The 18,579-nt window shown below is 38.8% G+C and overlaps 1 protein-coding gene across 2 annotated transcripts in view; it reads left to right on the top strand.

The window, feature by feature from the left end:
* The first annotated feature begins 1,860 nt into the window (after nucleotides 1-1,860).
* syne3 (spectrin repeat containing, nuclear envelope family member 3) overlaps nucleotides 1,861-18,579 on the top strand; it is a 187,060-nt gene continuing 170,341 nt past the window's right edge. The window contains exon 1 of one of the 2 annotated variants that reach the window (XM_077537982.1): nucleotides 1,861-2,029. The gene's annotated coding sequence lies outside the window, so the exon portion shown is untranslated. Of the gene's footprint in view, nucleotides 2,030-2,718; nucleotides 2,777-18,579 lie in introns of those variants that run through there. The other variant, XM_077537983.1, reaches the window with a different exon arrangement.

Here is an 18,579-nt window from a genome sequence, read left to right as displayed (position 1 = left end):
TTAATAATACAAAATATAAGCACTTTCCAAAAATAAAAGATACATATACACTGTTATATACTGATGACATCATTTACAGAATGTGACTGCAAGTGTAGGAGTTCACCAGGCGAGGGCGCTAGGCATCAAGAAATGTATTGGTGGGATGCGGAAATGAAACGGAAATAAAGGAATGGATAGATATCAACTGACGAGAGTTTGTTCAGTTCTTGGGTGAGTCAAAAACCCAACATACACCCCTAATGTTCACCTAGAAATAAACACACTTAATCTAATATTAAAACAGACATCACAATCCATTAAATAACTCAAGACAAATAACGCACCTCCTTCCACAAACCAAGGGAACTAAAAAGAGTTTAAACAGTCACTTCAGAGGTCCACATCCTATTTAAATAAATAATGCGTAACCGTAAACAGATGATAAACAGCAACAGCAGTGATGAAAACCCAAGAAAATTGTCAAAGCAAACTTACATTGAGATCCAAACAACAGGAAAACATGGAGTAGCACACGTTTGTTTGTTTTTTTGTTTGTTTGGTTTTTTTTTTAATATTTTTTTTAGTGCTGTCAAACGATTAAAATTTTTAATCTGATTAATCACACTTTTAAATTTTGATTAATCACGATGAATCAGCTAAATTACTGGCGTATTTGCGTAATATAAAATAAATACAAAATACCGTAACATTTTGACATTAACACATTTTATTATCTGAATGTCATTTGCAAACATTGATTAAATGCATGTACGCAATTGCATGCATGTGTGTATTGCTCAAAACGTAACAGCATCATAACAATTGCGTGCAATTCAGCAATTAATTAAACGCAAATTACTTTTGTTTTATCTAAAGTCCTGTCGGGGTGTTTTTGAAAGCGAAATTTACCACCGAGCACACCAACTGGAGTCACCCCGCTCATTTTGGAACAACAGGCATAGGAAATGACGTCCATTGACCTAATCACTGACCTGTGCAGCCTTCAATGTAACCATTCGCGGTTACGTTCAAGGCTCAAGTGCGGTCCAAAAAAATAGTGCGATTAATCTGCGTTAATATGTGATTAATTTAACTTTTTTTCTGTGATTAATGAATCTATTAACGCTTTAACTTTGACAGCCCTAATTTTTTTGTAATCACTCATTCACACAAGGTCACTTCATGTAAGCCACATGGTCTCCCAGGCGGAGGAGCGAACCCACGCCAAACGGCACCCAAGGCAAGTGACGGTTCAGTAGCACACGTTTTTTGTTTTTGTTTTTTTCTCAGTAGCACACGTTTTTGTTTTTTTTGTTTTTTAAATAATTTTTTTATTTTTTATATACACACTCACACACGTGGCCTACTTCTTGTAGGCCACATACATGGGCCTCTTCCAGGCGGAGGATCGAACCCACGCCAACTGGCACCAAAGGCAAGTGACGGTTCCACTCCTCCACCTGGTAGCACACGTTTGGCATGTCAAACAACGACAGTGACGCAAACTGTCACCTGAGCAGGTGAAACCTTTCAAACTTAACGGCTCACGGCACACAACTGCCACCCAGTGGCCATTTCTCATAACTCATTTACACTTTCAAATGCAAGTAATAAGGAATATGTTCCATTTTGGAAGTAACTTGCCCAACACTGCTGATTATAGAACTAACACGTTTGTTTACATAAACAAATAATGCAAAAATAAATACAATTTGCATTAGGTGTTTTACTGCATAAAAATATATAACCATTAGCTGTATATCTTAATAATGCCACAGACTATTTCGACACTAACGAGGTGGTAATATTTTACAGTTTACACAAATGGCAATTCCTTTTCAATGAGATTGCAGCAAACATTTTGACTTTTTTTTTTAGGAAGTTGCATTTTACAGAGAGCCATTGAATGCAGCGTAACGGTAAACGGTCGCTGTCTGCCCAGCCCAGGCAGAGCTTAACTTCCTGTCTGCTCCAACTTCACTGACAAGAAAACCTCCCAACAGGACAGCGTCGTGTCGAGTCGCTGTCGCTTGATTAACGCAGCGTTGTGAGTATTAGTGTTATTATTATTATTATTATTATTATTATTATTATTATTATTATTATTATTATTATTATTATTGTTTATTATGAAATCTATTTTTCTTCAACACCCAGCACTCCCTATCTACAGTTTAATAGGCCTAAACGGCAAGCATATTATGCATGTTGTCTCTTGTGTCACGTTGTCGATGTTGAGTTTAATGTTACAAACAGCAAGAAACTGTGTTCGCCTTTGGATTCCACGAGGTAATAAACGTCAACATGCGAGGTTGTTGTGCGAGCTCTGAAACACATCGAGGCGGTGCAACACTGTTTGTCTGTCTGTCTGTCTGTCTGTATGTTTTAGGTTTCCTCCCACATTCCCTAACCATGCATCATAAAAATCCTTACGACAGACCAGGAAAATATACGAACATAGACAGGGCAGGCCAAAAGTTTAGACACGCCTAATTCAATGTGTCAACTGCTTTATTATTACTATTTACATTGTAGATTCTCACAGAAGGTATCAAAACTAAGAGAAGTTATGAAAAAAAATCTCTTTTCTTCAAAATAGCCACCCTTTGCTCTGATTACTGCTTTACATCTTGGCATTCTCATCTCTGGGAACTTCTTCAATACTGTTCCATCCATCCATTTTCTTAACCGTGTTATTCCTCACAAGGGTCGTCGGTGGGGGTGCTGGAGCCTATCCCAGCCGGCTTCGGGCAGTAGGCGGGGTATCCTTCAATTCTTTTGGAAGCCATTTCAGGTGACTATAATCTTGAAGCTCATCGAGGGAATGCTAAGAGTGTACAAAAAATAAAATAAAAATCAGAGCAAAGAGTGACTATTTTGAAGAAAGTAAAAAATAGGGGTGGGCGATCTTGCAAAAATTGAATATCACGATTTTTTAAGTATAAAATCCCAATGTCAATTTTATCAATTTTTTTTTATTAATAAGAAATACAAATAAATTATATAAGAAAAAAGTAATACAGAATAAATTGTAGATTAGTAAGGTAACGTTACACTTATTAGTTTGTGAAAATGAACACTGTAATAAGACAGTCAACGGTGTCGGAATCATTTTCACACCGTAAAACTCCCACGGGACGGCAAAAAGGCTTCACGTAAGTATCACTGAAAAGATCGCTTAATTTATTGTGCTTGATGGCCAGCCTGTCAATCGTTAGTACTGTCGGCTTTAAATGTAATTGAGCACCTCACGCCTCGCTACGTTATTTCGAGCCGCCACTATTTCGTAGATAAAACTATACCGCGGATGCATGGTGACGTTCAAAGGTGTATAGCGGCTTATGTGGCAAACGCTAACGCTGTTAGCTTCACCACGGACATTTGGAGCTCAGAGCAACTTCATTTATCATAGAGGAGCATAGTATAGAAGCAAGCTAATGGGGCGGCATGCTGAAATGCTCATCTTCTTAAAAAATAATCTCCATATTATGCTTGGTCTGCAGAAAGGGAGTTGGAGGAATAGTGAAATTAACCAACTGTGTTTCTACTTTTATTAGAGTTACATATTCATGCTGCTGTAAATTGTTATTTTGCACTTCAAAGAGTATAATTTGTTTTTGTTTACTTTATTCGGGTTATTTCTCAGGGTCCTTTATTTTGTATTTATTTTATTAAAATGCCTGGACATACTTATAGTTTCAGTTAATGACCCCTAAAAAAGGCCACAAAAAATGGCTACAAATTCCAACGTAAATCAAAATGGTGGACTTCCTGTTTGGTTTAGCATATGGCTCCAAGAGACTTTTTTTTTGTACATCCTGAGCTCTTATGTTTGCCTGCAAATTATCATAACTCTAGGTGAAACGTACAACCGGCAATGCTTTGTTAAAGAGGAGGGGTTTTTTTTAGCTCAAAATGTGATGCCCGGCCCCTGGGGCACTTCCTGTTGGGTTTAGCACTTGACACCAAGAGACTTTTTTTGTACATTGTCGGCTGTTACATATGTCTACAATTTTTCGTGGCTCTAGCTGCTTCGTACAACTGGGAATGCTTCTTTAAGAAGGATTTTTTTCCTTTGCAAACAGTGCATACCACGACAACAGCGTGCGACGAAATAAAAAGCTTTCAATAACTTTTCATCTTCAACATCTTAAGATGAAACACACCAACTTTGAAGATGATCGGATGAACTCTGTAGGAGGAGTTCGTTAAAATATGACCCCTATGAAATGGCCAAAAAAATGGCAACACGTTCCAAAGTAATTCAAAATGGCGGACTTCCTGTTAGGTTTAGCATATGGTTTAAAAAGAGTTTTTTGTACCTTGAGGGCTGTTACATATGTCTTCAAATTTTGGTAACTCTAGGTGAAACGTACAGCCGGGAATGCTTCATTTAGTAAGAATTTTCAAATGCAAAATTTGATACCCCGCCTCTGACTCCCTGTTAGGTTTAGCATATGGCACCAACAGGCTTTTTTGTAGGTCATAGTCTGTTATATATGTGTACCAATTTTCGTAGCTCTAGGTTAAACGTACAACCGGCAATACTACGTTTAGTAAGAGTTTTGAAACTCTAAATTTGATGCCTCACCCCCGTCATATAGTACGTCAAAAAGTTTTGATTTTTTACCATGATGTTGTCCCAGGTGTTGAGATGGTACATCCCAAGTTTGAAGTCAATCGGGTTAACCGTGTAGGAGAAGCGGGCAAAAGTATGACCCCTGTAAATGTGCAAAAATTGGACATTTAAATACTCATACCTCATTTCCTGTCTATTTTAGGGTACACATATCAAAGAGGTTTTTGTTCATCTGGATGTGCTACGGGTGCCACACAATTTTCGTCGCCATAGGACAATCGTAGCGGGACAGGGATCCGTTTAACCTATGTAGGTGGCGCTATGGAGCCATTTTTCTGTTATCATGTATGGCGACTTTTCAAATATCAAATTTTTCGCCAGGCCTGATGTGCGTGTAAAGTTTGGTGAGTTTTCGTTCACGTTTAGCGTCTCAAAAATGCGATTGTTTGCGGAGAAGAATAATAATAAGAATAACTAGAGCTGCGAGCAGCTATAAAGGGCCCTCGCAACCTGGGCCACGTTGGGGTACTTGCACGTCGGGGTACTGGCATGTTGGGGTACTGTTTCATAGGAAACCGTCAAAATTGTAAATGTTTTTGCCATGCTTTGTGCTTGCAAAGTTTCATGGAAAGGCCAAAAATGATGCACAATTAACAAAATAAAATCAAAATGGTTTGGCACATGGCTATAGAATAATTTTTGTAGGTATTAGACTGATAGGTGTGCCTCCAAATATTCACACATCTAGCTGAATCATATAATCGGAAATACTTCATAAAAATGTCTAGAGGGCGCTATTGAGCTTTTTATTACAAATTGCACAACAAATCTCTAAAATATTCATGTTCTTGAGAGGTCTGATCTGTGTGCAAAGTTTTGAGTTTTCGCTCATGTTTAGACTTTCAAAAAAAAAAGTATTTTTCTTTGCAAACAATGCATCGCTAGAGCAAAGGCGTGACAAACAATTTCAATAACTTTTCATCTTAAATATCTTCAGATGAAACACGCCAAAGAATGAAGACGATCTGGTAAGTTTTGTAGAAAATATGAGGCCTATAAAAGGCCCCAAAAAATGGCTACAAATAGCAAAGTAAATCAAAATGGCAGACTTCCTGTTTGGTTTAGCATATGGCTTTAGAAACTTTTTTGTCAGTCTTAGGCTGATAGGTATCCCAATTTTTACAAATCTAGCTGAATCATACATTTCCAAAAGCTTCATAAAAATATCTATAAGGCGCTATTGAGCCATTTATTGCAAATTGCACAAGAAATCTCTAAAATATTCATGTTTATGACAAGTCTGATGTGTGTGTAAAGTTTCATGAGTTTTCGCTCGTTTAGACAAAAAAAAAAAAAAAGCAGCATTTTACTTGGCAAATAATGCATCGCTATGGCAACGGCTTGCGACAAAATAAAAAAAACTTTCGATAACTTTGCATCTTAAACATCTTAAGATGAAACACACCAAGTTGGAAGACAGTCGGATAAATTTCGTAGGAGTTCGTTAAAATGTGACCCCTAAAAAAGGCCTAAATCAAAATGCCGGACTTCCTGTTTGGTTTAGCACATGGTTCCAAGAGACTTTTTTTGTACATCGTGGGCTCTTATGTATGCCTGCAAATTATCATAGCGCTAGGTGAAACGTACAACCGGGAATGCTTCGTTAAAGAGGAGTTTTTTAGCTCAAAATGTGATGCCCGGCCCCTGGGGGACTTCCTGTTGCATTTAGCACATGGCACCAAGAGACATTTTTGTAAATCCTGGGCTGTTACATATGTCTACAATTTTTCGTCGCTCTAGCTGCTTCGTACAACTGGGAATGCTTCATTAAGAAGGATTTTTTTCCTTTGCAAAAAGTGCATGCCACAATAACAGCGTGTGACGAAATAAAAAACTTTCAATAACTTTTCATTTTCAACATCTTAAGATGAATCACACCAAGTTTGAAGATGATCGGATAAACTCTGTAAGAGGAGTTTATTAAAATATGACCCCTATGAAATGGCCAAAAAAAATGGCAACACATTCCAAAGTAAATCAAAATGGCGGACGTCTTGTTAGGTTTAGCATATGGTTCAAAAAGAGTTTTTTGTACCTCGAGGGCTGTTGTATACCTCTACAAATTTTGGTAACTCTAGGTGAAACGTACAGCCGGGTATGCTTTGTTAAAGAGGAGTTTTTTTTAGCTCAAAATGTGATGCCCGGCCCCTGAGGGACTTCCTGTTGGGTTTAGAACAGGGCACCAAGAGACTTTTTTTTTTGTACATCTTGGGCTGTTACATATGTCTACAAATTTTCGTAGCTCTAGCTGCTTCGTACAACTGGCAATGCTTCTTTAAGGATATTTTTTTTCCTTTGCAAACAGTGCATGCCATGACAACAGCGTGCGACGAAATACAAAGCTTTCAATAACTTTTCATCTTCAACATCTTAAGATGAATCACACCAAGTTTGAAGATGATCGGATAAACACTGTAGGAGGAGTTCGTTAAAATAAGGCCCCAATGAAATGGCCAAAAAATGGCAACACGTTCCAAAATAAATCAAAATGGTGGACTTCCTGTTAGGTTTAGCATATGGTTCAAAAAGAGTTTTTTGTAGGTCATAGTCTGTTACATATGTGTACCCATTTTCGTAGCTCTAGATTAAACGTACAACCGGCAATGCCTCGTGAAGTAAGAATTTTTAAACTCTAAATTTGATGCGACGCCGCCGTCATATAGTATATCAAAAACTTTTCATTTTTCACAATGATGTTGTCCCAGGTGTTGAGATGGTACATCCCAAGTTTGAAGTCAATCGGGTTAACCGTGTAGGAGAAGCGGGCAAAAGTATGACCCCTGTAAATGTGCAAAAATTGGCAAAAATTGGACATTTAAATACTCATACCTCACTTTCTGTCTATTTTAGGGTACACACTTCAAAGAGGTTTTTGTTCATTGGGATGTGCTACAGGTGCCACACAATTTTCATAGCCGTCGGACAATCGTAGCGGGACAGGGATCCGTTTAACCTATGTAGGGGGCGCTAAGGAGCCATTTTTCTGTTATCATGTATGGCGACTTTAAAATATCAAATTTTTCGCCAGGCCTGATGTGCGTGTAAAGTTTGGTGAGTTTTCGGTCACGTTTAGTGTCTCAAAAATGTGATCGTTTGCGGAGAATAATAATAATAATAATAATAATAATTCCTACAAAAACAATAGGGCCTCGCAGCGGCACCGCCGCCGCTGCTCGGGCCCTAACTAGAGCTGCGAGCAGCTATAAAGGGCCCTCGCAACCCGGGCCACGTTGGGGTATTTGCATGTCGGGGTACTGGCATGTTGGGGTACTGTTTCATAGGAAACCGTCTAGATTGTAAATGTTTTTGACATGCTTTCTGTTTGTAAAGTTTCATGGAAGGCCAAAAATGATGCACAATTAAAATAAAATCAAAATGGATTGGCACATGGCTATAGAATAATTTTTGGAAGTATTAGGCTGATAGGTATGCCTCCCAATATTCACACATCTAGCTGAACCATATAATCGGATATACTTCATAAAAATAGCTAGACGGCGCTATTGAGCCATTTGTTACAAATTGCACAACAAAAAATATTCATGTTTGTGAGAGATCTGATCTGTGTGCAAAATTATGTGAGTTTTTGCCCATGTTTAGACTCTCAAAAAAAAAAAAATTCTTTGAAAACAATGCATCGCTACAGCAAAGGCGTGTGACAAAATAAAAAAATTCAATAACTTTTCATCTTAAATATCTTAAGATGAAACATGCCAAAGAATGAAGACGATGTGATAAGTTTTGCAGAAAATATGACCCCTATAAAAGGCCCCAAAAAGTGGCTACAAATACCAAAGTAAATCAAAATGTCAGACTTCCTGTTTGGTTTAGCATATGGTTCCAAGAGACTTTTTTGTACATCGTGGGCTCTTATGTATGCCTCCAAATTATCATAGCTCTAGGTGAAACGTACAGCCGTGAATGCTTCGTTAAAGAGGAGTTGTTGTTTTTTTTTAGCACAAAATGGGGGACTTCCTGTTGGGTTTAGTACATGGCACCAAGAGACTTTTTTTGTACATCGTGGGCTGTTACATATGTCTCCAAATTTTCATAGCTCTAGCTGCTTCGTACAACTGGGAATGCTTCATTAAGAAGGATTTTTTTTCCTTTGCAAACAAGTGCATGCCACGACAACAGCGTGCGATGAAATAAAAAGCTTTCAATTAATTTTCATCGTCAACATCTTAAGATGAATGACACCAAGTTTGAAGATGATCGGATAAACTCTGTAGGAGTTCCTTAAAATAAGACCCCTATGATATGAAATGGCCCAAAAAATGGCCACACGTTCCAAAGTAAATCAAAATGGCGGACTTCCTGTTAGGTTTAGCATATGGTTCAAAAAGAGTTTTTTGTACCTCGAGGCCTGTTACATATGTCTTCAAATTTTGGTAACTCTAGGTAAAACGTACAACCGGGAATGCTTCGTTAAAGAGGAGTTTTTTAGCTCAAAATGTGATGCCCGGCCCCAAGGGACTTCCTGTTGGGTTTAGCACATGGCACCAAGAGACTTTTTTGTACATTGTGGGCTATTACATATGTCTTCAAATTTTGGTCACTCTCAGTGAAACTTACAGCCGGGAATGCTTCATTAAGTACGAATTTTGAAACAACAAATTTGATTCCCTGCTTCTGGCGGACTTCCTCTTAGGTTTAGCAGATGGCACCAAAAGACATTTTTGTAGGTCGTAGTCTGTTACTTATGTGTACCAATTTTCGTAGCTCTAGAATAAACGTACAACCAGCAATGCTTTGTTAAGAGTATTGAAACTCTAAATTTGATGCCTCGTCCCCGTCATATAGTAGGTCAAAAGTTTTTGATTTTTTACCATGGTGTTGTCCCAGGTGTTGAGATGGTACATCCCAAGTTTGAAGTCAATCGGATTAACCGTGTAGGAGAAGCGGGCAAAAGTATGACCCCTGTAAATGTGCAAAAATTGGCCAAAATTGGACATTTAAATACTCATATCTCACTTCCTGTCTATTTTAGGGTACACAGATCAAAGAGGTTTTTGTTCATCTGGATATGCTACAGGTGCCACACAATTTTCATAGCCGTAGGACAATCGTAGCGGGACAGGGATCCGTTTAAGCTATGTAGGTGGCGCTACAGAGCCATTTTTCTGTTATCATGTATGGCGACTTTAAAATATCAAATTTTTTGCCAGGCCCGATCTGCGTGTAATGTTTGGTGAGTTTTCGTTCACGTTTAGTGTCTCAAAAATGTGATTGTTTGCGGAAAAGAATAATAACAAATAAAAAGAAGAAGAATAACTAGAGCTGCGAGCAGCTATAAAGGGCCCTCGCAACCTGGGCCACATTGGGGTATTTGCACGTCGGGGTACTGGCATGTTGGGGTACTGTTTCATAGGAAACCGTCTCAATTGTAAACGTTTTTGCCATGCTTTGTGTTTGTAAAGTTTCATGGAAGGCCAAAAATGATGCACAATTAAAAAAAAAATCAAAGGCACATGGCTATAGAATACTTTTTGGAGGTATTAGGCTGATAGGTATGCCTCCCAATATTCACACATCTAGCTGAACCATATAATCGGATATACTTCATAAAAATATCTAGACGGCGCTATTGAGACATTTATTACAAATTGCACAACAAATTATAAAATATTCATGTTTGTGAGAGATCTGATCTGTGTGCAAAATTTTGTGAGTTTTTGCCCATGTTTAGACTAAAAAAAAAAAATGTCTTTGCAAACAATGCATCGCTATAGCAAAGGCGTGTGACAAAATAAAATAATTCAATAACTTTTCATCTTAAATATCTTAAGATGAAACATGCCAAAGAATGAATATGATGTGATAAGTTTTGCAGAAAATATGACCCCTATAAAAGGCCCCAAAAAGTGGCTACAAATACCAAAGTATATCAAAATGTCAGACTTCCTGTTTGGTTTAGCATTTGGTTCCAAAGACTTTTTTGTACATCGTGGGCTCTTATGTGTGCCTCCAAATTATCGTAGCTCTAGGTGAAACGTACAACCGTGAATGCTTCGTTAAAGAGGAGTTGTTGGGGTTTTTTAGCACAAAATGTGATGCCCGGCCCCTGGGGGACTTCCTGTTGGGTTTAGTACATGGCATCAAGAGACTTTTTTTGTACATCGTGGGCTGTTACATATGTCTCCAAATTTTCGTAGCTCGAGCTGCTTCGTACAACTGGGAATGCTTCATTAAGAAGTATTTTTTTTTCCTTTGCAAACAAGTGCATGCCACGACAACAGCGTGCGACGAAATAAAAAGCTTTCAATAAATTTTCATCGTCAACATCTTAAGATGAATCACACCAAGTTTGAAGATGATCGGATAAACTCTGTAGGAGGAGTTCGTTAAAATGAGACCCCTATGAAATGGCCAAAAAAATGGCAACACGTTCCAAAGTAAATCAAAATGGCGGACTTCCTGTTGGGGTTAGCATATGTTTCAAAAAGATTTTTTTGTACCTCGAGGCCTGTTACATATGTCTTCAAATTTTGGTAACTCGAGGTAAAACGTACAACCGGGAATGCTTCGTTAAAGAGGAGTTTTTTTTTTAGCTCAAAATGTGATGCCCGGCCCCTGGGGGACTTCCTGTTGGGTTTAGCACAGGGCACCAAGAGACTTTTTTTTTTTTTACATCTTGGGCTGTTACATATGTCTACAAATTTTCGTAGCTCTAGCTGCTTCGTACAAATGGGAATGCTTCTTTAAGGATATTTTTTTTCCTTTGCAAACAGTGCATGCCATGACAACAGCGTGCGACGAAATACAAAGCTTTCAATAACTTTTCATCTTCAACATCTTAAGATGAATCACACCAAGTTTGAAGATGATCGGATAAACACTGTAGGAGTAGTTCGTTAAAATAAGACCCCAATGAAATGACCAAAAAAATGGCAACACGTTCCAAAATAAATCAAAATGGTGGACTTCCTGTTAGGTTTAGCATATGGTTCAAAAAGAGTTTTTTGTGGGTCATAGCCTGTTACATATGTGTACCAATTTTCGTGGCTCGAGATTAAACGTACAACCGGCAATGCTTCGTGAAGTAAGAATTTTTAAACTCTAATTTTGATGCGCCGCCGCCGTCATATAGTATATCAAAAACTTTAGATTTTTTACAATGATGTTGTCCCAGGTGTTGAGATGGTACATCCCAAGTTTGAAGTCAATCGGGTTAACCGTGTAGGAGAAGCGGGCAAAAGTATGACCCCTGTAAATGTGCAAAAATGGGCCAAAATTGGACATTTAAATACTCATACCTCACTTCATGTCTATTTTAGGGTACACATATCAAAGAGGTTTTTGTTCATCTGGATGTGCTACGGGTGCCACACAATTTTCGTCGCCATAGGACAATCGTAGCGGGACAGGGATCCGTTTAACCTATGTAGGTGGCGTTATGGAGCCATTTTTCTGTTATCATGTATGGCGACTTTAAAATATCAAATTTTTCGCCAGGCCTGATGTGCGTGTAAAGTTTGGTAAGTTTTCGTTCACGTTTAGCGTCTCAAAAATGCGATTGTTTGCGGAGAATAATAATAACTAGAGCTGCGAGCAGCTATAAAGGGCCCTCGCAACCCGGGCCACGTTGGGGTACTTGCACGTCGGGGTACTGGCACGTTGGGGTACTGTCAAATAGGACAAGGACCATCTAAAATGTTTTTGACAAGCCTTGTGTGTGCAAAGTTTAATCAAAACGCAAAATATGGTGTGCAATTCCCAAAATAAATTCAAAATGGCGGACTTCCTTTTAGGTTTAGCATACGGCTACAGAATACTTTTTGTAGGTCTTAAGCTAATAGGTATGCCTCCCAGTTTTCACAAATCTAGGTCAAGTCATCTTTAGTTGTGTATCGCTTGAATCATACAATTGGAAATGCTCCATAAAAATGCGTAGAGGGCGCTATTGAGCACAACGTTGGGTTACTTGCACGTCAGGGTACTGGCACGTTGGGGTACTGTTACATGGAACAAGGACCATTTAAAATGTTAGTTTTTTCCATGCCTTGTCTGTGCAAAGTTTAATGAAAAAGGCCAAAAATGATGTATAATTCCCAAAATAAAATCAAAATAGCGGACTTCCTCTTTGGTTTGGCAAATGGCTACATAATACTTTTTTGTAGGTCTAGCATAATCATACAATCGGAAATGCTTCATAAAAATGTCTAGAGGGCGCTATTTATTGCAAATTGCACAATAAATCTCTGAAAATCCATGTTCATGACAAGTCTGATGTGTTTGCAAAGTTCCATGAGTTTTCATGTGTATAAAAAAAAAAAAAAGCAGCACTTGACAAACAATGCATTGCTATGGCAACAGCGTGTTACAAAATAAAAAACTTCCGATTACTTTGCATCTTAAACATCTTAAGATGAAACACACCAAGTTTGAAGACAGTCGGATAAATTTTGTAGGAGGGGTTCGTTAAAATATGACCCCTGAAAAAGGCCACAAAAAATGGCAACAAATCCCATCATAAATCAAAATGGCAGACTACCTGTTTGGTTTAGCACATGGTTCCAAGAGACTTTTTTGTACATCATGGGCTCTTATGTATGCCTGCAAATTATCATAGCGCTAGGTGAAACGTACAACCGGGAATGCTTCGTTAAAGAGGAGTTTTTTAGCTCAAAATGTGATGCCCGGCCCCTGGGGGACTTCCTGTTGGGTTTAGCACATGGCACCAAGAGACTTTTTTGTACATCCTGGGCTGTTACATATGTCTACAATTTTTCGTCGCTCTAGCTGCTTCGTACAACTGGGAATGCTTCATTAAGAAGGATTTTTTTCCTTTGCAAAGTGCATGCCACGACAACAGCGTGTGACGAAATAAAAAACTTTCAATAACTTTTCATTTTCAACATCTTAAGATGAATCACACCAAGTTTGAAGATGATCGGATAAACTCTGTAGGAGGAGTTTGTTAAAATATGACCCCTATGAAATGGCCAAAAAAAATGGCAACACATTCCAAAGTAAATCAAAATGGCGGATGTCCTGTTAGGTTTAGCATATGGTTCAAAAAGAGTTTTTTGTACCTCGAAGGCTGTTATATACCTCTACAAATTTTGGTAACTCTATGTGAAACGTACAGCCGGGTATGCTTTGTTAAAGAGGAGTTTTTTAGTTCAAAATGTGATGCCCGGCCCCTGGGGGACTTCCTGTTGGGTTTAGCACAGGGCACCAAGAGACTTTTTTTGTACATCTTGGGCTGTTACATATGTCTACAAATTTTCGTAGCTCTAGCTGCTTCGTACAAATGGGAATGCTTCTTTAAGGATATTTTTTTTTCCTTTAAAAACAGTGCATGCCATGACAACAGCGTGCGACGAAATACAAAGCTTTCAATAACTGTTCATCTTCAACATCTTAAGATGAATCACACCAAGTTTGAAGATGATCGGATAAACACTGTAGGAGGAGTTCGTTAAAATAAGACCCCAATGAAATGGCCAAAAAAATGGCAACACGTTCCAAAATAAATCAAAATGGTGGACTTCCTGTAAGGTTTAGCATATGGTTCAAAAAGAGTTTTTTGTAGGTCATAGCCTGTTACATATGTGTACCAATTTTCGTAGCTCTAGATTAAACGCACAACCGGCAATGCTTCGTGAAGTAAGAATTTTTAAACTCTAAATTTGATGCGCCGCCGCCGTCATATAGTATATCAAAAACTTTTCATTTTTCACAATGATGTTGTCCCAGATGTTGAGATGGTACATCCCAAGTTTGAAGTCAATCGGGTTAACCGTGTAGGAGAAGCAGGCAAAAGTATGACCCCTGTAAATGTGCAAAAATTGGACATTTAAATACTCATACCTCACTTTCTGTCTATTTTAGGGTACACACTTCAAAGAGGTTTTTGTTCATTGGGATGTGCTACAGGTGCCACACAATTTTCATAGCCGTCGGACAATCGTAGCGGGACAGGGATCCGTTTAACCTATGTAGGGGGCGCTAAGGAGCCATTTTTCTGTTATCATGTATGGCGACTTTAAAATATCAAATTTTTCGCCAGGCCTGATGTGCGTGTAAAGTTTGGTGAGTTTTCGGTCACGTTTAGTGTCTCAAAAATGCGATTGTTTGCGGAGAATAATAATAAGAATAACTAGAGCTGCGAGCAGCTATAAAGGGCCCTCGCAACCCGGGCCACGTTGGGGTATTTGCACGTCGGGGTACTGGCATGTTGGGGTACTGTCAAATAGGAAACCATCTAAATTTTAAACGTTTTTGCCATGCTTTGTGTTTGTAAAGTTTCATGGAAAGGCCAAAAATGATGCACAATTAACAAAATAAAATCAAAATGGATTGGCACATGGCTATATAGAATACTTTTTGAATATATTAGGCATGCCTGCCAATATTCACACATCTAGCTGAATCATATAATCGGAAAGACTTCATAAAAATGTCTAGAGGGCGCTATTGAAGCATTTATTGCAAATTTAATAAGAAATCTCTAAAATATTCATGCTTATGACAAGCCTGATGTGTGTGTAAAGTTTCATGAGTTTTTGCACATGTTTAGACCAAAAAAAAAAAGCAGCATTTTACTTGGCAAACAATCCATCGCCATGAAACAGCGTGCGACAAAATAAATAACTTTCGATAACTTTGTATCTTAAACATCTTAAGATGAAGCACACCAAGTTTGAAGACAGTCGGATAAATTTTGTAGGAGGAGTTCGTTAAAAATGACCCCTAAAAAAGGCCACAAAAAATGGCTACAAATCCCAACGTAAATCAAAATGGCGGACTTCCTGTTTGGTTTAGCAGATGGTTCCAAGAGACTTTTTTGTACATTGTGGGCTCTTATGTATGCCTCTAAATTATCATAGCGCTAGGTGAAACGTACAACCGGGAATGCTTCGTTAAAGAGTTTTTTACCTCAAAATGTGATGACCGGCCCCTACGGGACTTCCTGTTGGGTTTAGCACATGGCACCAAGAGACTTTTTTGTACATCGTGGGCTGTTAAATTTGTCTCCAAATTTTCGTAGCTCTAGCTGCTTCGTACAACTGGGAATGCTTCATTAAGAGGGAATTTTTTCCTATGCAAACTGTGCATGCCACGGCAACAGCATGCGACGAAATAAAAAGCTTTCAATAACTTTTCATCTTCAACATTTTAAGATGAATCACACCAAGTTTGGAGATGATCGGATAAACTCTGTAGGAGGAGTTCGTTAAAATAAGACCCCTATGAAATGGCCCAAAAAATGGCAACACGTTCCAAAGTAAATCAAAATGGCGGACTTCCTGTTCGGTTTAGCATATGGTTCAAAAAGAGTTTTTTGTACCTTGAGGGCTGTTACATATGTCTTCAAATGTTGGTAACTCTAGGTGAAATGTACAGCCGGGAATGCTTCATTAAATAAGAATTTTGAAACACAAAATTTGATGCCTCGCCTCTGGCGGACTTCCTGTTAGGTTTAGCATATGGCACCAACAGGCTTTTTTGTAGATCATAGTCTGTTACATATGTGTACCAATTTTCGTGGCTCTCAATTAAACGTACCACCGGCAATGCTTTGTTAAGTAAGAATTTTGAAACTGTAAATTTGATGCCCCGCTACCGTCATATAGTATGTCAAAAACTTTAGATTTTTTACCATGATGTTGTCCCAGGTGTTGAGATGGTACAGCCCAAGTTTGAAGTCAATCGGGTTAACCGTGTAGGAGAAGCGGGCAAAAGTATGACCCCTGTAAATGTGCAAAAATGGGCCAAAATTGGACATTCAAATACTCATACCTCACTTCCTGTCTATTTTAGGGTACACATATCAAAGAGGTTTTTGTTCATCTGGATGTGCTACAGGTGCCACACAATTTTCGTAGCCATAGGACAATCGTAGTGGGACAGGGATCCGTTAAACCTATGTAGGTGGCGCTACAGAGCCATTTTTCTGTTATCATGTATGGCGACTTTAAAATATCAAATTTTTCGCCAGGCCCGATCTGCGTGTAAAGTTTGGTGAGTTTTCGTTCATGTTTAGTGCCTCAAAAATGTGGTTGTTTGCGGAAAAGAATAATAAAGAAAAAGAAGAAGAAGAAGAAGAAGAATTCCTTCAGGAACAATAGGGACCTCGCAGCGGTCGCTGCTCGGGCCCTAATAATAAGAAGAATTCCTACAAAAACAATAGGGCCTCGCAGCGGCACCGCCGCCGCCGCTGCTCGGGCCCTAATAAGAAGAATTCCTACAAAAACAATAGGGCCTCGCAGCGGCACCGCCGCCGCCGCTGCTCGGGCCCTAATAATAAGAATTCCTTCAGGAACAATAGGGACCTCGCAGCGGTCGCTGCTCGGGCCCTAATAATAATAATAATAAGAATTCCTACAAAAACAATAGGGCCTCGCAGCGGCACCGCCACTGCCGCTGCTCGGGCCCTAATAATAATAAGAAGAAGAATTCCTACAAAAACAATAGGGCCTCGCAGCGGCACCGCCGCCGCCGCTGCTCGGGCCCTAATAATAAGAATTCCTTCAGGAACAATAGGGACCTCGCAGCGGTCGCTGCTCGGGCCCTAATAATAATAATAATAAGAATTCCTACAAAAACAATAGGGCCTCGCAGCGGCACCGCCGCTGCCGCTGCTCGGGCCCTAATAATAATAATAAGAAGAATTCCTACAAAAACAATAGGGCCTCGCAGCGGCACCGCCGCCGCCGCTGCTCGGGCCCTAATATTAATAAATTGTAAACGTTTTTGCCATGCTTTGTGTTTGTAAAGTTTCATGGAAAGGCCAAAAATGATGCACAATTAACAAAATAAAATCAAAATGGATTGGCACATGGCTATATAGAATACTTTTTGAATATATTCGGCATGCCTGCCAATATTCACACATCTAGCTGAATCATATAAACGTAAAGTCTTCATAAAAATGTCTAAAAGGCGCTATTGAGCCATTTATTACAAATTGCACAACAAATATCTAAATAAAATATTCATGTTCCAGACAGGTCTGGTGTGTGTGCAAAGTTTTGTGACTTTTCGCCCATATTTAGACTCTCAAAGAAGCATTTTTCTTCACAAACAATGCATGGCTACAGCAAAGGCGTGTGACAAAATAAAAAAATTCAATAACTTTTCATCTTAAATATCTTAAGATGAAACACGCCAAAGAATGAAGACGATCTGATAAGTTCTGTTGAAAATATTACCCCTATAAAAGGCCCCAAAAAATGGCTACAAATACCAAAGTAAATCAAAATGGCAGACTTCCTGTTTGATTCAGCATATGGCTTTAGAAACCTTTTTGTAAGTCTTAGGCTGATAGGTATCCCAATTTTTACAAATCTAGCTGAATCATAAAATACAAAACATTTGCAAAAGCTTCATAAAAATGTCTAGAGGGTGCTATTGAACCATTTATTGCAAATTGAATAAGAAATCTCTAAAATATTCATGTTTATGACAAGCCTGATGTGTGTGTAAAGTTTCATGAGTTTTTGCACATGTTTAGACCAAAAAAAAAGCAGCATTTTACTTGGCAAACAATGCATCGCCATGACAACGGCGTGCGACAAAATGAATAACTTTCGATAACTTTGCATCTTAAACATCTCAAGATGAAGCACACCAAGTTTGAAGACAGTCGGATACATTTTGTAGGAGGAGTTCGTTAAAATATGACCCCTATAAAAGGCCACAAAAAATGGCTACAAATCCCAATGTAAATCAAAATGGCGGACTTCCTGTTTGGTTTAGCAGATGGTTCCAAGAGACTTTTTTGTACATCGTGGGCTCTTATGTATGCCTCTAAATTATCATAGCGCTAGGTGAAACGTACAACCGGGAATGCTTCGTTAAAGAGGAGTTTTTTTAGCTCAAAATGTGATGCCCGGCCCCTACGGGACTTCCTGTTGGGTTTAGCACATGGCACCAAGAGACTTTTTTGTACATCGTGGGCTGTTACATTTGTCTCCAAATTTTCGTAGCTCTAGCTGCTTTGTACAACT

Source organism: Festucalex cinctus, chromosome 12, assembly GCF_051991245.1.
Source record: "Festucalex cinctus isolate MCC-2025b chromosome 12, RoL_Fcin_1.0, whole genome shotgun sequence".
Taxonomy (NCBI): Eukaryota; Metazoa; Chordata; class Actinopteri; order Syngnathiformes; family Syngnathidae; genus Festucalex; species Festucalex cinctus.
Note: the sequence above shows the minus strand (reverse complement) of the source record. Positions and strands in the feature narration are given on the sequence as shown.